The sequence below is a fragment of the Camelus dromedarius genome, chromosome 25, assembly GCF_036321535.1.
Source record: "Camelus dromedarius isolate mCamDro1 chromosome 25, mCamDro1.pat, whole genome shotgun sequence".
Classification (NCBI taxonomy): Eukaryota; Metazoa; Chordata; class Mammalia; order Artiodactyla; family Camelidae; genus Camelus; species Camelus dromedarius.
In genome coordinates, this window is record NC_087460.1 from 17761325 (window position 1) to 17777520 (window position 16196).

Below are 16196 nucleotides of genomic sequence, written 5' to 3' on the forward strand. Positions count from 1 at the left end.
TTACATTTATATAAATACATTTTTACTGGAGATGATTTTAGTTTGTAAATGTTGTATCTGAACGCGAGATATATTTATGACATTTTATATGAAAAAATTTAAATTAAAAAATGCCCAGCCTTAAGTGAAGTAAGTACAAATAACGGTAAGCTAGTTTTAGTTTTTTAAAGGGCTTTGGACTCCTAAAGTATTTCATGCCTAATCCACTACCCAAAACAATTTGTATTCAAAGTTTAAAAAGTTATCTGTTAGTACAACATTTTCAAAGAATTTTTATCATCATCATATTACAAGCAAGGAAACTGAGAGATGTGGGTTATGCCTCTATTACTAATGGTCAGGTTTATGTAGTTATTGGTGTAATTTAACAATTTACAGTTGCTATTTCATAAAAATTCCTTAGTTTTTATGACACTATTAATCTTCCAACTAATTCCTGTGGATTGAAGAAGTTCATTTAAATTTGTATCAACAGGTAGTTTAGAAACCAAATGATGTTGAATGCCTTGTTACGGAAAATAGTGGCTGCTCATTTTTCATCTCTACTCCTGTCCTGATCCCCAGAAGTGATCATTTTGAATCTTTATATAAATGTATTTTTTGGCATTAACCTTTTAGTTCAGTCTTTTGATTTATGAATTTTATATGTTTGTTGACTTCTAGTACTGTCCTCAATTTCTGCTCAAATACAATATTCAGTCTTGTCATTATTATGACTATGTTAATACCGCCAAGCCAAGTAGTTTGCTATGGTTATTTGTCCTTTTGTACAACTTTTTCTTCTACCTGGAGGTAATATTATTATATAGAATTATGGTGACTAGTAATATTTATTAATATATAGTCACTATATTGTAGTCACTTCATTTCTTCAACTGTTTAGTTTTCTAAGAACATATGATGAAACCTTCCCACACCTTCCAATAGCTTCATAACAAGCTTATGAATCAACACATTTCACTGCACAGTTGAAGCTGTCAGGTACTTTCTTACTTCCGCTCCTCTCACCCCCATCTTTGGGGAGGGGAAGGGTCTGAAGGCATCATCTATTTACTGTGCAGAGCATCACCCTGGTCTTTCTCTGTGCTTTGTGTCTGGCATCTCCCTGGTTCAGTTTCTCCAGGGGAAGCATTGCTGGAGAGAAAGCCCCTTGTCTGCAATGGAGGGGCAGGGGGTTTGGAGAGGCAGCGTTACCTGACAGCCTAGGGTGGGAGCAGGACCCAGGGCCCAAGTGTTCCTTATACAGACTTTCAGACATGTCTTCTCTTTTTAGTGTCTTGGCCTCATCTCTAACACATGCCTTGAATTCTGGAATTTTCCAGCATTTGCTTCTCAAAACCATATCTCCCCTCAACTCCCCCTACTTTTCAGGCATTGAGTTTGGCCCTCCTCCTCGCACCTAAATGATTTATAGTTCTCCTGTTCACCTTTGCCATTTGATTCAGGGCTATAGATTTTTTGATTTCCATGAAAAATACATAGTACGGTTTGTTTTCTATTTTCCTGGTTTTGAGATGATTTTTTGGAGCGACTGGAGCCATCTTGGCTCTTCCAACTGAAAACTGGATGCCTTTTATAGATTTTTTTAGAAGGCTTTGTTTTTAATTTTCTGGCCAACAGTCTGTGGTATACTCGTCCAGTGGGCTTTTAGGATTCATAGAGTTCCTTTATATTCAGATGTTTTGGTTGGGGCCGTTGGGTAGCAAACAACAGAGACTGTGTCTGGTTAACTTCAGCTCACAGAATCCCAGGGCAAGCCGGTGGCCAGGTCTCAGAAGGGGCAGAGCCTAGGGAAGCTCTGAGCATCTAGCAGGAACCAATGGGCAGTCTGTCCACTGGGCTGTTTTGAGAGGATTGCACCTCACCGCTCCTGTTCTTTCGTCACTTCATTCAGTCAGATTCCAAGCAGAGCAAATATGATTGTCCAAACTGGGATCACATGCCCATTTTTAAAGAATTCTTAGCCAAAAGAAAGGCAAAGGGATGTTGGCAGGCAAAACAAAGCAAATAAATAAATAGATGTCCACCTAGGCGATAATTTTATAGGGTTGGAGAGGTTAATGGAAGCTGGCTTTGCTTTTTTGAGATCTTTCAGGCAAAATTCTCCTTGGGAGATGCCCGTACCACTGGCAGGTCACTTTTATTGCCCTGTGCCTGGCTGGTACAGGCTGTACGCTTAGGAGAGACACAGTGCACTTGCCACCAAAAACCCATCTGAAATAAGTACGACTCTCTTGAAATGCTTTCCATAGGATGTTTGGGGCTAGAATTCTTTGGAGCAGACTTAAAAAAATCTTTCTAGGGAGTTGGTGATTTATTTATTTATTTATTTTGCACTCAAGTTCAAAGAGAATTCTTTCTAGGAAGAGCCCCTGACATAATCATGCAGTTTTCAGCGGGGAGAAAGTTTAGTTTTTTACTCTGGGTCCCTGTGAGGACTCAGGGTCATACATCTCAAATGTTCAGGGTAGTCAACAGAGTAATTTATGACCTGGGGTTTCAGGAGTCGGCTTAACTCAAGCATTTGAGAGAAGGAGGGACAATCCAGTGTGTTTTCCCAAGTCCTTTTCTTTGCAGATCAGATGGTGATCTTTGTAGCCAGGCACCCATCTAAAATAACATCAATATTTCAGTCTCGAGGGGGAAAGCAGTTTCAAAAGTTTGTGAGCTGTCAGCATAATTACGCCAAGAGCCTGGCAGAGCACAAAGACATTTCCCAGAAACTTTAGGCCCCAGAGAAGAGTTATGTCAAACAGATAGAATAGTTTCGAATTTCTTGAGAAAAGGAAAATTACAGTAATATTTATAAGGGGAATCTGTACAAATCCAATGTTTTCCTAAAGTCATCAGTGCTCAGACTTCAGCCTGAGAGTGCTTTTGGATAAATAATCTGAAGTTGGTGTGAATTTTTGGTGTTTGGAAAATTTATTAGTAAAGTGAAACTCAGGGACATTGCCCTCTTCTGGAAGCACTAGTCAATATCCTTCCTGCAGGGAGGTGTAATAATACAAAGTGAACTTAAGGAGGAACATACGGGTACCAGGTCTGAACTTCACCCATCAGATGAACATGTTTCAGCCACGGAGAAGTTGCAATACAGATAGAAATATCACATTTGAGATGCTGCTAAAGTTAGGGCCTGAGAATTGCGATGCTGACGAGTTCAGTTGTTTTCAAAAGACTTGGCTGTTAGCAAATTGCTGTAAAACATCATTTGTCTTAGTGCAAGCAATCCACAGTCTTACCCTCAGTTTCCCAAAGAGAATGCCGAACAGGCAAGGGAATGTGAGAGACAAGTATTGAATCGAAGGAAGGGATGAGGCAGGCACTTAAGTAACTTCAGTTAGTGGTTCCCACTGCTTGTGAATTTCAGAAGACAGAAATTGCTGAAGATAACGTGGCCTGAAGCAGTAGACAGGATTCAGCAAAGCACAAAACTGGTTGATTGTTGGAGAGATGACTTAGTGAATTGTTAAGTCTCACACAATTATCACCAAGAGAAGTGACTTTTTTTTAAATTGCTGGATTTGAAAAAGACAATAGCGCTGAAAAGGGGTTTCGTCAATCTCGTCAGCTAATTGGCTTAAAAGGGTGAGTGGGGGTAATGCTTGTGGGTTTCAACCAGCTAGAACAAAGTACCTTACCCTGCTGAGCTGTAAGAAGTTCTAAGCACGGTATGTGTGCTTTTCTGATGGTCGCCTCATGGCAGCCCCAACAATTCTGTGAGGATAGATGAAGTCTGGCAACTCTGGGATAAAAACGAATTCAAATGAAATTTCATCCCAACAGTATTGTGCCTTTATGTTTAACAAGTCTGATTCACTTCCGTGAATATTTTTTGAGCACCTCTGATTTTTTTTTTAAACTAGCCCTAGTGTTAATATCAATGCGTCTAGAAATTTTATAATAATGAATTTCTTGTGAAATATAGCAAGCAGGTCATTAATCCCTTTAAAGTCCAATTTAATGCAATGCTTCATGACAGGAAGTGAGCAGGATAATAAAAACCTTTACTGCTTAAAACCACCTTAATTTTTTTATGGCCTAGTTGGCCTGACAAAATATTCTCTCTGAGTCATCTTTTCAAAGTGAGGTCCTGGGGACTTATTAAAGACATAGCAGCAGGTCTCATTGTCCATTGACTAAGGCCCTCAAAACTTGAACCACTCAGGCAAGACCTTTTAAGTAAGAGGGACACTGCTGAATGTCTTTGTGTGGCCCGTGGTCCGGGAAACGATGTGCCCTTCTTTCAGATCTTTAAATCGTATTCCTGACAAGCCAGCCTTGTATAGTTTTACATTTACTTATAACTGACCACATTTTTACTGACGAAAGAGATCGTAAAGCCCGACATGGTTCTATCTGGCTTGTTAAGTGTTGAAATAGTTATATCAAGTTCATTAAGGTACAGATTGAACGTGGAGCCATTTGCCAAGTACGGGCTGAGGGGAGGAGCGATTTGTAATTTGCCAGCCACTGCTCCAGTCTTTGGCCAATAGCCAGGAATCCCCAGCACCAGTTTTAAACCAACAGAAGAGCAAGGAAGGGAACAGAGAAGTCTCTCTGGCTTGTATGTAGGACTTTTGAATCTTACTGCTACTGTCATTAACGTATTTTTGAATCTCTTTTCTTATTAATCTCTGGAGGTTAGAAATCCCACGTTGATATCCTCGATAACGTTGTAAAGAATTCACAGCCAGAACTGTTTTCTATCCACATTTTCTAAGTATTACAATTTGAAAGCTGTTTTCCCCTTTTCTTCAGATTTCAAAAGAAATGGATTCACTTATAACTTAAAGCTTGTTTATTTCTTGAGTGTGCTCTATGCCCAGACACTCGAGGGACAGGAAATCCAGGGCCGAATGGTCCCTGCCCTCAGGGAGCTTCCGTTGGATGGTTGTCATCTTCTGTGGTGTGCTCCTTCTCACCCGAGTATGGCAGCCGGCAGCAACTTTCCATGTTCCTCAGAGGAAGCCGCTTGTTAAAACTAAATGATTATCATCTGGCTTTCGTTTTGGTCCACAACTTTTCAACCTTTTCCCCCAACTCTGCTGTCCCACTGTGTACACTGCCTCTTGGTTTTCATTCTCCAAGTACCCTAAGAAAGAAAAGAAAGTAGAAGGCAAAACAAAACAAAGAAACAAACACAAAAATCCCAGAGAAACAGCTGCTTGGGAACACTGCCATCCGTCCTGTCTCTTTAGGAACAGAAGCAGTTTGAAATCAGGAAGCTAGGCCTGTTTTCAGGTAGACCTACCAGGTTCATTCATTCATTCATTCATTCGTCCAGTAAGTATTTAAATTATTCATTTGTAGAAATGTCTCAACTGTAGAAAAATACAAGGAGAAAATACCACCCACTTCTACCCCCACCACTCAGAATTAACCACAGTTAACATCCTGGCATAATTGCTTCCAGTCTTGTGAGCATTTAACGTGGAGTATAAGAATGACCAGAAATCTTACTAATAAATGCTCATCCTGTTTCACAGCACTTCACTCAATAGCGGGACCCACGAGGCACCTAATTACGTTCATTGACTGAGGAGCAGAATGAATGGTTTTTCGGGGAAGTTTCTCAAAACGTTTCTTCAGATGCAGTGGAATGACTTGCTGTGACTCTCACTGCAGAGCCCTCACGTCCGTGGTCGCTCTCCTGGGTCCTCCCCGCACTGCCACAAAGCTTGTCTGTGTACAGTCAGACAGGCATAAGCGGCAATGGGTCTTCTGTTATCTACAAAGTGTTTGGGTGTGGGTTTGGCGGTTGGACTCTGCTGAACTCAAAAGCTCTTGTGAACACAGACTTAACTGCAAGTGATTAAACACACACACTCACTCACTCCCCTCTTTCTGTAACACACACACACACACACACACACACACACACCATTGGCTGAAATAATTACAAAATGCTTAGAATAAATTGTCTTTGACAGTGATTGGCCCTGGGGGAGGGTAGCACGTTACACTGCGAATTTCTTCCCCACTGTCTTCTCCAGTGGTGCATCCACTGTCTGAGGGGAATTTCCCAGCAAACCTCTCCCACCCCTTTGATTCCCTGGCAGCCTTTTTTCGGGGATTGAGTGTGTCTGAGTTCAGCCTTGATAAGTGACACAGAGGGAAAGATTTCAGCTGCCCATGGCTCTCACAGGAAAAGGGATCTTCTTCTGTCTGGTGTGGGTTTGTGGTGGGTGTTCAGAGGAGCCGATTAAGCCCCAGGTGCAGCCCGTGTCATTGCCTGCTTTTCCCTCTCTGCTCAGTCCTGAACCAAGTATGAGACCAGACATGTTCGGTCCGCCCTTCCCCGATGGGCTGACGGCAGTGGGAACCCTGATCTGAAGCCCTTGTTTGACTCCAGGCCAAGCGTTTCAAACAGGCCTTTCATAGCCGGGAAAACCCCTGCTAGACCTGCGGGACCCGCCACACAACCACACACGGCTCAGCTCGTGTCAACAGAACTGATAACCAAATTGGGCTTCTTGGCTTCCTGGCCCCGGCAGCCTTGCCAAGCCGCTACCCTCCGAGTCCCAATTAACACGCGGCTGCCCTCGATCCGTGAGGTGGGAGCTGAGGGTTTGTTTACCACATAGTTAACAGGCAAACACAACTTAATCACAAGGAAAACAGCTTTTATGAGAATCATCTTGAAGTCCTTCTACGGCCCTAGTAAACCATCCTAGGAAGCCAAAACCTAGAGTTCCCTCCGATTTCGTTACTGTCGGAGGAGAGGCTGGTACGGTCTTGCTTTTTGACCAGGCGAAGCGATGTCTCGCCCTATTCTGAAGGCCTCTCCAGGTGACCACCCTCCAGGATCCTCTGTCCTGGGCTGCACTTTGGGAAGAGAGACAAGGCTGGGGAAAAAAAAAAAACAAAAACACAACGTGTCTTTTAATCAGGGCCCACCGAGCACCAGGCAGTTTTCACACACTCTCTCCCATCCTCATTCCATCACTGTGCGCAGGACAGTGACCTCCTTTCACAGAGAAAACCAAGGCTCTTGCGGTAAGTCACTTCTGCAGATTACCTAGTTTAAGTCCAACCCTGGGATTTGAACCCAGGTCAAGAGGACTCCAAACCCCATTTCTTTCCACACTGCCTCATCTTCTATTGGAAGATCTGGACTCTGCTTTGGACCCACAGGATGCTAGGCAAATCTCCCAACAGCACAGCATCAATTTCTTTATCAGTAAACTTTTTTTTTACAGAATCAGATTTGATAATATAAACTTGTAAAGCATTATGCCAACAAACCCTGGAGTATTATATCAAAGAAAGGAGCATGCCAGGGCTGGGCAGTGGCCGTTCTGAGCTATTATTTATTACTGCAAGGCTTGTTGGTTAAAAATGAAGAATGGAGTCACGTGGATGTAGTATAAAGCACAGGAAAATAGTCAATAATGTTGTGATAACTTCACTGCTGACAGATGCTACCTGTTCTTACCTTGGTGATCATTTTGTAATGTATAGAAATAATTAAATCACCATGTTGTATACCTGAACCTAAACACTGCGTGTCCATTATAATTCAATTAAAAAGAAGAGTGGATGTTTTATTTGAAATTCTGATTTTTTAAAATTAGGGAGCATTTCATGAAATGTCGAGAACATGTTTTAAGACATAGGCTACTTATGAATGGAAAGAATGGCTGTCTTTCGGATGTGTAATCTATTCCATGGGAACTCAGACTTGAGTGTTCAAAAGAATCAGGTCATGCTGCTGGGGTGGGGAGGGTTTGCAGAATTCTTAGTCTCACCCAGCATCCGTTCCTCTCTTTCTCTTTTCAAATAGGACCTAAATTTTTTTTTTCACTTAACCTCTCACTTCTAACTGACCCCATCCTTAAGTCCGAATACAAAGGTAATGTGAAGAGAGGTTTGCTGGGGTTTCTGGGAAAGTTCTTCCGGGAAAGTTGGGATTTTAGCCCAGGTTGGAAGAATCCATCATCCCCTAAACTGTGAGATCTGTACCTACTAAAGGTGTGCACATAAGTTTAAATCATCTTCTCATGTGGATAATTTTTTCCTCTCCTTTTCATGTATATGAAAGTAATTGTATTAATACTGTTGTTTATTTAAGCTAATTTTTTTAACATTGTCAAAACATGAGAGTATGAAGAAGTCATGGTCTAGCAATTTGATTTTCTCATCCTAATGTGGTGGTAACATGAATAACCCCAAAGCTGAATAATTTTACAGAGCTGGGGGAGGGTTTATGTGATTTAGGGTTGAATGGGTGGTACTATTATCACTGCCTGAGTTCTAAAATGATAGAGGGTTAGAAGAGTTGGGGAAGGAGAGAAAAGTCTTTTTTTTTTAATTGAAGTATAGTCATTTTACAATGTTGTGTCAATTTCTGGAGTACAGCATAATGTTTCAGTCACACATCTACATTCATATATTCATTTTCATAGTCTTTTTCATTACAGGCTACTACAAGCTAGTGAATGTAGTTCCCTGTGCTATACAGAAGATATTTGTTTCTTTATTTTATATAGAGTAGTTAGTATTTGCAAATCTCAAACTCCCAATTTATTCCTTCCCATCCCCTTTCCCCTGGTAACCATAAGTTTATTTACTATGTCTGTCTGTTTCTGTTTTGTAGATGGGTTCATTAGTGTCCTCTTTTTTCTTTTAGATTCCACATATAAGTGATATCATATGGTATTTTTCCTTCTCTTTCTGGCTTACTTCACTTAGAATGACAATCTCCAGGTCCATCCATGTTGCTGCAAATGACATTATTTCATTCTTTCTTATGGCTGAGCAGTATTCCATTGTATAAATATACCACAACTTCTTTATCTAGTCATCTGTTGATGGACATTTAGGTTGTTCCCATGTCTTGCCTATTGTATATAGTGCTGCTATGAACATTGGACTGTGTGTATCTTTTCAAATTAGAGTTCCTTTTGGAAATATGCCTAGATGTGGGATTGCTGGGTCATATGGTAAGTCTGTTTTTAGTTGTTTGAGGAATCTTCATACTGTTTTCCATAATGGCTGCACCAAATGGCATTCCCACCAACAGTGCAGAAGGGTTCCTTTTAAGGAGAGAGAAGTCTTAATTGGAATCTGATTAGATTTGTATAGTTGAAGAAGCAAGGAAGCTCTTTTCAGAATGGGGAAAGGAAACAGCTTAAGAAAAATCACAGAGGTGGGAACAAGGAAGGCATTTCTCGAGAGGAGAGTTGACTTCGTTTTGGAAGACTGATTCGGTAGGGCCTTGAATACTGCATTTAGGAATATGGATTTTAATCTCTGACACTGGTGAGCCCTTGAAAGTTTCTAAATCAGGAGTTACATGATGAAACTATTGTTTTAGGGAAAATAATTTGAGGATATTGGGGATTAGTAGCCCCCCTAAGTATTTCAGTGCTACGGCTTGTTATTAATTACCTACGTACTCATTTCTTTTAGGTTTGGGGTAATTTTTTTCCAGGTCACTTGGGCTTTTAGAGCTGCGCTAATACATGTGGGTGAGTCTACTGCTCAATTTGCTCATTTTAGTTTCTTACTTTCTCTTTTTCTATTCACCTCTGCCTCTGTCCAGCTCTGCAGCACACCCACCTATCACCCCCACACACTCACGTGTATCCCACCCGTTCCCTTCTCCTCACCTCCATCCAACAGACTTACTTCTCCCTATTATCATTCACACTCTCCATCCTTCCTCATTTCCCTGATAAGTTCAGTTTGGATTTTTTTTTTAAGGTCATAAGAAAACCCTGGAATAAATGTACCTTTTTAATCTTTTATTTATTGAGAGCCTGCTGTATGGCAGGTAGTGTGGTAGCCTCTGGGGACACCAAGTTAGGCCATGGTACCTGTCCTTCAGTGTCAGTCTAGTGGGGAGGACAAACATCTATGCTATTAAAGCACAATATGATGGGAACTCCAAGAGGTCCGAATAATTCACTACGCTGATCAAAAGAGGCCAGCTCCTTGCCTGTCAAGTCTTCCAGGAAACCAGGACACAGGAATGTCACCTAGTTTTGGCCAATCAGATGCCTCTCCTCCGGACTTGGGATCTTGATCTAGTGAAGCAGAAAACGAGGAAGGAAGGGGTTCATTCTGGGCAGAATTATAGTGGTAAGAATGTCAGTGGCAGCATCCTGTGGCCTGGGCTGGTGGTGGCTGCTGGACCACTGTCTCCATGATCAGACCGGTCCTGTCAGGTCACCTTGGCTGACTCTGGCCGCCTTGGCTTTCTTGGTTCCTGTTAGGTTAACTGAGTTGGTTCTCAAGACCCTCCAGCAATTCTGGGAGCAACTTCTTATCCCTTAATACATTTTATTTTTGACTTAAATCAGAGTTGCTTTCTGTTGCTTACAATGAAGCACCCTGGCTAATCATCAACGAGTGGCCACAACAGGTCAGGGAAATTAGTGCAGGGGAATTTGGGTCTTGTTGGACTAATTGCAGTGAAAACATAGCAATGTTTAAGAGATGGCAAACTGTAGCTCATGAAATACAATGAAGAAATAACGAAGTCATGGTTTATGTAGTCTGTAACAAGCACTGAAGGCCACTGTCATAGACCAGGATGAAGGGTGTGAGAAATTCCACAGCCATAGGGTTAGAGCACTACTTCTAGTATCTCTGAACAGCCTCAAGAAAGACAATGTGAGGTTCAAGACCTTAAATTATTGGCTTTAATTCAGGGAGTTTCAGGGAATTTCTATGATTGTACTCAAATAATTCAGGCCTAAAATTCAGGGGATTTCTATGATTGTGCTAAAATAATTTCTCATCTCTTTCAGCTGCAGACTAAATGGACTTTAATTTGAGCCTTGCCAATTACAACATCAATTGGATGTGCAACTTTACCATATCTTTTATTGAATAATAAAGATGTACGTTGGGAAAGGATGGGATCCAGAGAACAGAAAGGAAAATTCAGGGTGCGTTAAATACTCAGGCCTCAAGCAAGTTCCGTTTGCTTGTTGTGATAGATAGAATAATTCCAAAGCGGTCCATATCCTAATCTCTGGAACGTATGAATGCGTTACGTACGTACAGAGCCAAAAAAGATTTGGCAGGTGTGATTAAGGTTAAGGACCTCGAGATGGGGAGATTATCCTGGACTACCCAGGAAGGCCCAATCAAATCACAGGAAACTTTAAAAGTGAAGAGCCTTTCCCAGCTGTGGCCAGAGGGGGATGTGGCCGTGGAAGCAAGGTCATAGGGAGATGCAACATTGCTGATGTTGGAGATGCAGGAAGGGGACCACAAACTAAGGGATGCAGGCAGCCTCTAAGAGCTGAAAAATACAAGGAAATGAATTTTCCCCTAGAGCCACCAGAAGAGAGTGCAGCCCTGCCGACCCCTTGGTTTTAGTTCAGTGAGACCCGCGTCAGTCTTCTATCCTCCAGAACTATAAGGTAATACATCTGTGTTAGTTTAAGCCACTAACGTTTTGCGTGTTACAGTGACAATAGAAAATACAGCACCCGAAGACGTTCCTTCTCCATTTTTGGATAAGGCTGCTCCCTTTGAGATCATATAACTGTTCCATGTCAGGGATTGACGTGCGGGGAGAAAGCATTTGTCCTTGTGTTCCCCTCACCAGCCACTCATTTTCCTTAGACCCAGAAGCAAAGTTAGATCCCAGCCCGGCCAGATATAAACTCACACTTGGGAGAAGAATGTTGCACACCAATAAAATAAGATTAAAAAATTATCTCTGCAAAAATCTGTAGAATATGTGTGGGCATGGATTCTCAAGGTGCTAAACTAAGGAGAGAAAAGTATAATTTTAAGTCAGCTTAAAGTTTTTGAGATGGTGCAACTCTCAGAGAGTTAAAATTCAACTGGCCATCTTGAACAGCTGGGTAAATTTTTATTAATTATTCACTTGGGTGACTTAAACTTGAACTAGACAATATCCTATTTTGGATAAAATGGAGATATCATAAATTCCTTGGAATAATATAGTGGAATGAATCTTAAGATTTAGGAAGATAGGGAAAGCTGGAGTGGGTTTATCATACACAACTGATCTCTTACAAGACAGCATAGAAGGTGCTTTCTTTGCCAAGATCTTAGTAAATACATCATTGTATTTACTCTGAAAGGTGCTTTAGTGAATGTTTTCTGTAGGCCAGGAATGCTGATGGGAGCTTCTGCATTTAAAATGAGCTCCCTGGGGTGGGGGCAGGGTATAGCTCAGTGGTAGAGCACATGCTTAGCATGCACGAGGTCCTGGGTTAAATCCCTAGTATCTCCATTAAAAAATAAATAAATACAAGCTACTATGTACACAATAGATAAACAACAAGGTCCTACTGTCTAGCACAGAGAGCTATATTCAATGGCTTGTAGTAATCTTTAATGAAAAATAATATGAAAAAAAATGTATTACCGAATCATTATGCTGTACACCAGAAACTAATACATTGTAAATCAAAAAATAAAAATAAATTAAAAAAAATGAGCTCCTGGGTTTCATTGAGAAATGAGAGGAGCTCAGGATGGCAGAGGCCAAGTAAAAGTACTTACCACTGTGGACAGGGTCCCCAGAACGTTCCCCAGGATGGCTAACGATCCTGTGGTCCCCAGGCCTGAGACTGACAGGCTGCCCACAAGGATTCTGTTTGATTTGTACAATAGAAAAAACAAAACAAAACAGCAAAAAAACAAAAAAGCTCCCTTTGTTTCTGCCTGCCTTCTAATCTGGGTTCTCTGGCCTATCCAGAGATTCAGCGAGTGCCTCAATATTCTTTGAGTCAATTAGTTTGCTTCTTAAATCATCTAGAGTTGGTTTATGTTGCGTGTATTTAAGAACCTTGCCTTGGAGGACCATGAAGAAAGAAGACAGAGCTGGAGAGATAGATTAGAATCAGATTGTCAGGAGCTTTGTGGGATTATTAAAAAGTTTGGACTTTGTCCTGAAGGCAAAGAAAGCTTACTGGAAGATTTTAAAGAGAGATAAGTGTAATCAGATGAGGGTTTTAAAATTGTCTTCCTGCTAGACCGAAGGGAGGGAGAAAACGAAGGCAGGGGTGGGGGGAGCAGTTAGGAGGATGTTGTAATAATTCAGGTGACAGCTGATGACAATACAGAAAAATCACAGTCGTGGAGGAGCTGAAGAGAGTAGGATGGATTCAAAGATACTTGAAAGGCTGTCCAGGGGTTGGTGACTGGGTAGAAAACAAGAGAGTGAAGATTGAAGATGACTTCAAAGTTTGTAACTTGATTGAACAGAGGGATAGTGGTGCCTTGGACTGAGTTAGAAGGACAGGAAAGAAAGATGGGTCTTGGGGAGAAGAGAATTTAAGGCATACTGAATTTGAGATCCTCTTCCCCAGGTGGAGATGCCCCTTAAGCAGCAAGAAACCTGGGGCGAGGATTTAGCAGCGAAGTACAGCCTGCAGGAGCAGGCGTGGGAGCCATTGTAGGAGTGCTAGTTGAAGCCAGGTAAGTAGAGGAGGTTCTCGAGGAGCACAGAAAAGTCGGAACTTTTCAATGAATTTGAAGATCCTGAATTGATGAGAACGACTTCTTAGTTACGACTTTGTACATACCCACAGGGTCTCATCATGACTTTCGTGGCAACCCTAGTTGCCTCAGGATGCCTGGCCATCCCCTGCCCCCACCCCATCTCCCCAGCACTCACTATTCCAGCTCACACCACCTGCCAGCATCCCTGACTCTGCCTCCCAGCCCACGGCAGGGCAGGTCAGAAGCAGCAGGGAGTTCATGCCTCTGAGAGCAGCCCTCAGCCCTGAAGGATGAGCACTGGAACAGAACCATCCCAGATTCCTCACACCTCCCATGGAATGACTTGGAGGCATATTCCAGCCCATGTCCCAGAGTTACCCAGCGGGGCTGACCCTCCGCTGCCCACACTAGTAAACTGCCTGATTATACACGAACTATTGACTTTGGGCCCGTCCCTGGCTTCTTCCCAGTCCCCACGGCTACTTCTTGGGATCACCTCCCAAATAAACTACTTGCATTCGAGTCCCTGTCTCAGGATCTGCTTCTGGGGGAATCCAGAGTCAGACAGGCTTTCCGTTCTTCTTGGTCTCCCGAGCATGAGCCATTTGAAATGTGTAAGCTGCTTTTCTTCTTTCTCACCTGCTGCCCATATTTTCTGCCTTATCCTCCGCCGTCGTCCCTCAGTTCTGCCTATCTCTCCTCTCCCGAAACAGACATGGAAGTATACATGAACCTCCTCAACCCTGAAGACACAAAGGGATAATAGACACCTGGAGAGAAAGTCCCTTATCTATTCTAGGAAACAGGTGCAATGATAGTCATATTTTGTATTTACTAAATCCTTTCCTTCCAAGAGTTCAAAGTGTTCCTTGTGGATCCCCTGTGGGCGGGAGGAGGACTGGCTTCTAGCACAGCTGTAAATCACGTGAAGTGTAAATTCTATGAAACTGGGCTTGAGAAATCGTTCTAGGTCCCCTTCAAGGGGCTCTCTCTCTGCTCCCTTCCTTGCTGGCACCTGGGCCTCTTCCTGCTGCCCCGTTTCTGTTTTCGCTGCACCTCATTTCTGGCCATGGTGACTTGCTCTTAGCCGCCTTTCAAGCGGTCTTGGCTGACAGGGGTGATTATGACTATTATTAATACGGTGTTATTTTCCCCCAAGACGTTTGCATTTTAATAGGACACATTTACAAACTGAAAAGCTAAAGCAATTGAGTAGCAGGATCATAGGCAAGTAAGAACTTTTGGTCAAGCACAGTATTAGTCCATTTAGCAATCTGCATGATCTCAAACTGATTGCTGGGCAACTTTTAAGAGGGAAAAGCATGGGTTCATGGAGCTCTAGTCATTTCTGTTTCAGAGACTCTTTTTAAAAAAAGGAAACAAACAATGATGAGATTCCATGTGGAAGGTGCATTTGATTACCCAGAGTGAGCTTTCGGTTAAGTTTTTTTTTCATTTTTCATTTATATTAGGTAGCACTGTTACAATTTGACTGCACATATACAATGTATTGCATGTAAATACATATACACAATATACTGCCCATATTTTAAAAAATTTATGAATATGTACTGTTCATTGTTTTTAAGAATGTTAAGAGCTTCAGCTTTTTTAACTTGCATAGTTATCAAAGGAATAAAGCCAACCACAAAATAAGAATTAATTCAAAAAGATACATACACCCTGCTACTAACAGCAACATTATTTATAATTGCCAAGATATGGAAGCATCCTAAGTGCGCATCAATAGTTGAATAGATAATGAAGATGCTGCATATATACGTGATGGAATACAACTCACCCGTAAGAAGAAAGAACGGTATTTTGCCGTTTGCAGCCCTTCATTCACTTTCTGTTTTCCACTTCAAAAACCAGATTTTATAACTGGCACGAACATTTCCATTACATCAAAAACAACAAAATACCTAGAAATAAACTAAACCGAGGAGGTGACCTTTACTCTGAGAACTATAAAACATTAATGAAGGAAACTGAAGATGATACAAAGAAATGGGAAGCTATCTTGTGCTCTTGGATTAGAAGATTCAACATTATCAAGATGGGTTAAGTGTTATTGAGTGTTTGCTGTGTGCGGGGCACTCACTGAGGCAGAGGGCGGAGAAGGCACAGGTGTGAATGCTTTTCCTGTCTCACTGGATTTTACCTTCTCTCTGTCTCGGGGTTGAAGGATGAAGACTTCTGCTCTCAAAATGGGCTCCAGAAGCAGCCTGCAGAAGAGGGGTGGGAACTTCAGCTCTGATCAGAATCCAGAACATCGGCCCAAGTTCAAGAAAATACCAATTTGGAGGGTTTTAAAAGCGTCTCCTTTTCCCTAAGCCCCATGCTCAGGAAGAAAGCAGAGCATGAAAAACCACTTCCTTCCACAACTTATTTTCAAAAAATAATGAGGGTGAGAGGGTAGAGCATTCTTCCCCAAAGTGTCTCCCTTAAAAGACGTGCTCCACCGAGGAAAGACGTTGATTGAAAAACAGCACAAATGCATTGTTTTCCTCTCCCCCCTCAAATATGAAACATCAGCTCCAGGAAGAGGAAATATTACACCAGCAACTTAGCAATACAAACATCCAACTTCAAACCCCAGAGGAATTTCCCTGCCGAGGGGAGGAGAGCTCCCCCTTTGCTGGGTATAGGCTGGCCTTCCTGCTAGAGACAACTGTCAAACGCTGCTGCCTCTCGTGACTGTGGCCCGAATGCTTTGTTAGTCCAGTGCCCCAGAATGCGCTCAGCAGAAAGTC

The 16196-nt window shown here is 42.0% G+C and overlaps 1 long non-coding RNA gene across 3 annotated transcripts in view; it reads left to right on the forward strand.

The window, feature by feature from the left end:
- Positions 1-16196, forward strand: part of LOC105103526 (uncharacterized) — a 98415-nt gene that overhangs the window by 12705 nt on the left and 69514 nt on the right. Inside the window, exons 2-4 of one of the 3 annotated variants that reach the window (XR_010377832.1) lie at positions 9418-9476; positions 10761-10901; positions 13308-13416. This is a non-coding gene — a long non-coding RNA (uncharacterized LOC105103526). The remainder of the gene's footprint in view (positions 1-9417; positions 9477-10760; positions 10902-13307; positions 13417-16196) is intronic. The other 2 variants (XR_010377831.1, XR_010377833.1) reach the window with 2 other exon arrangements.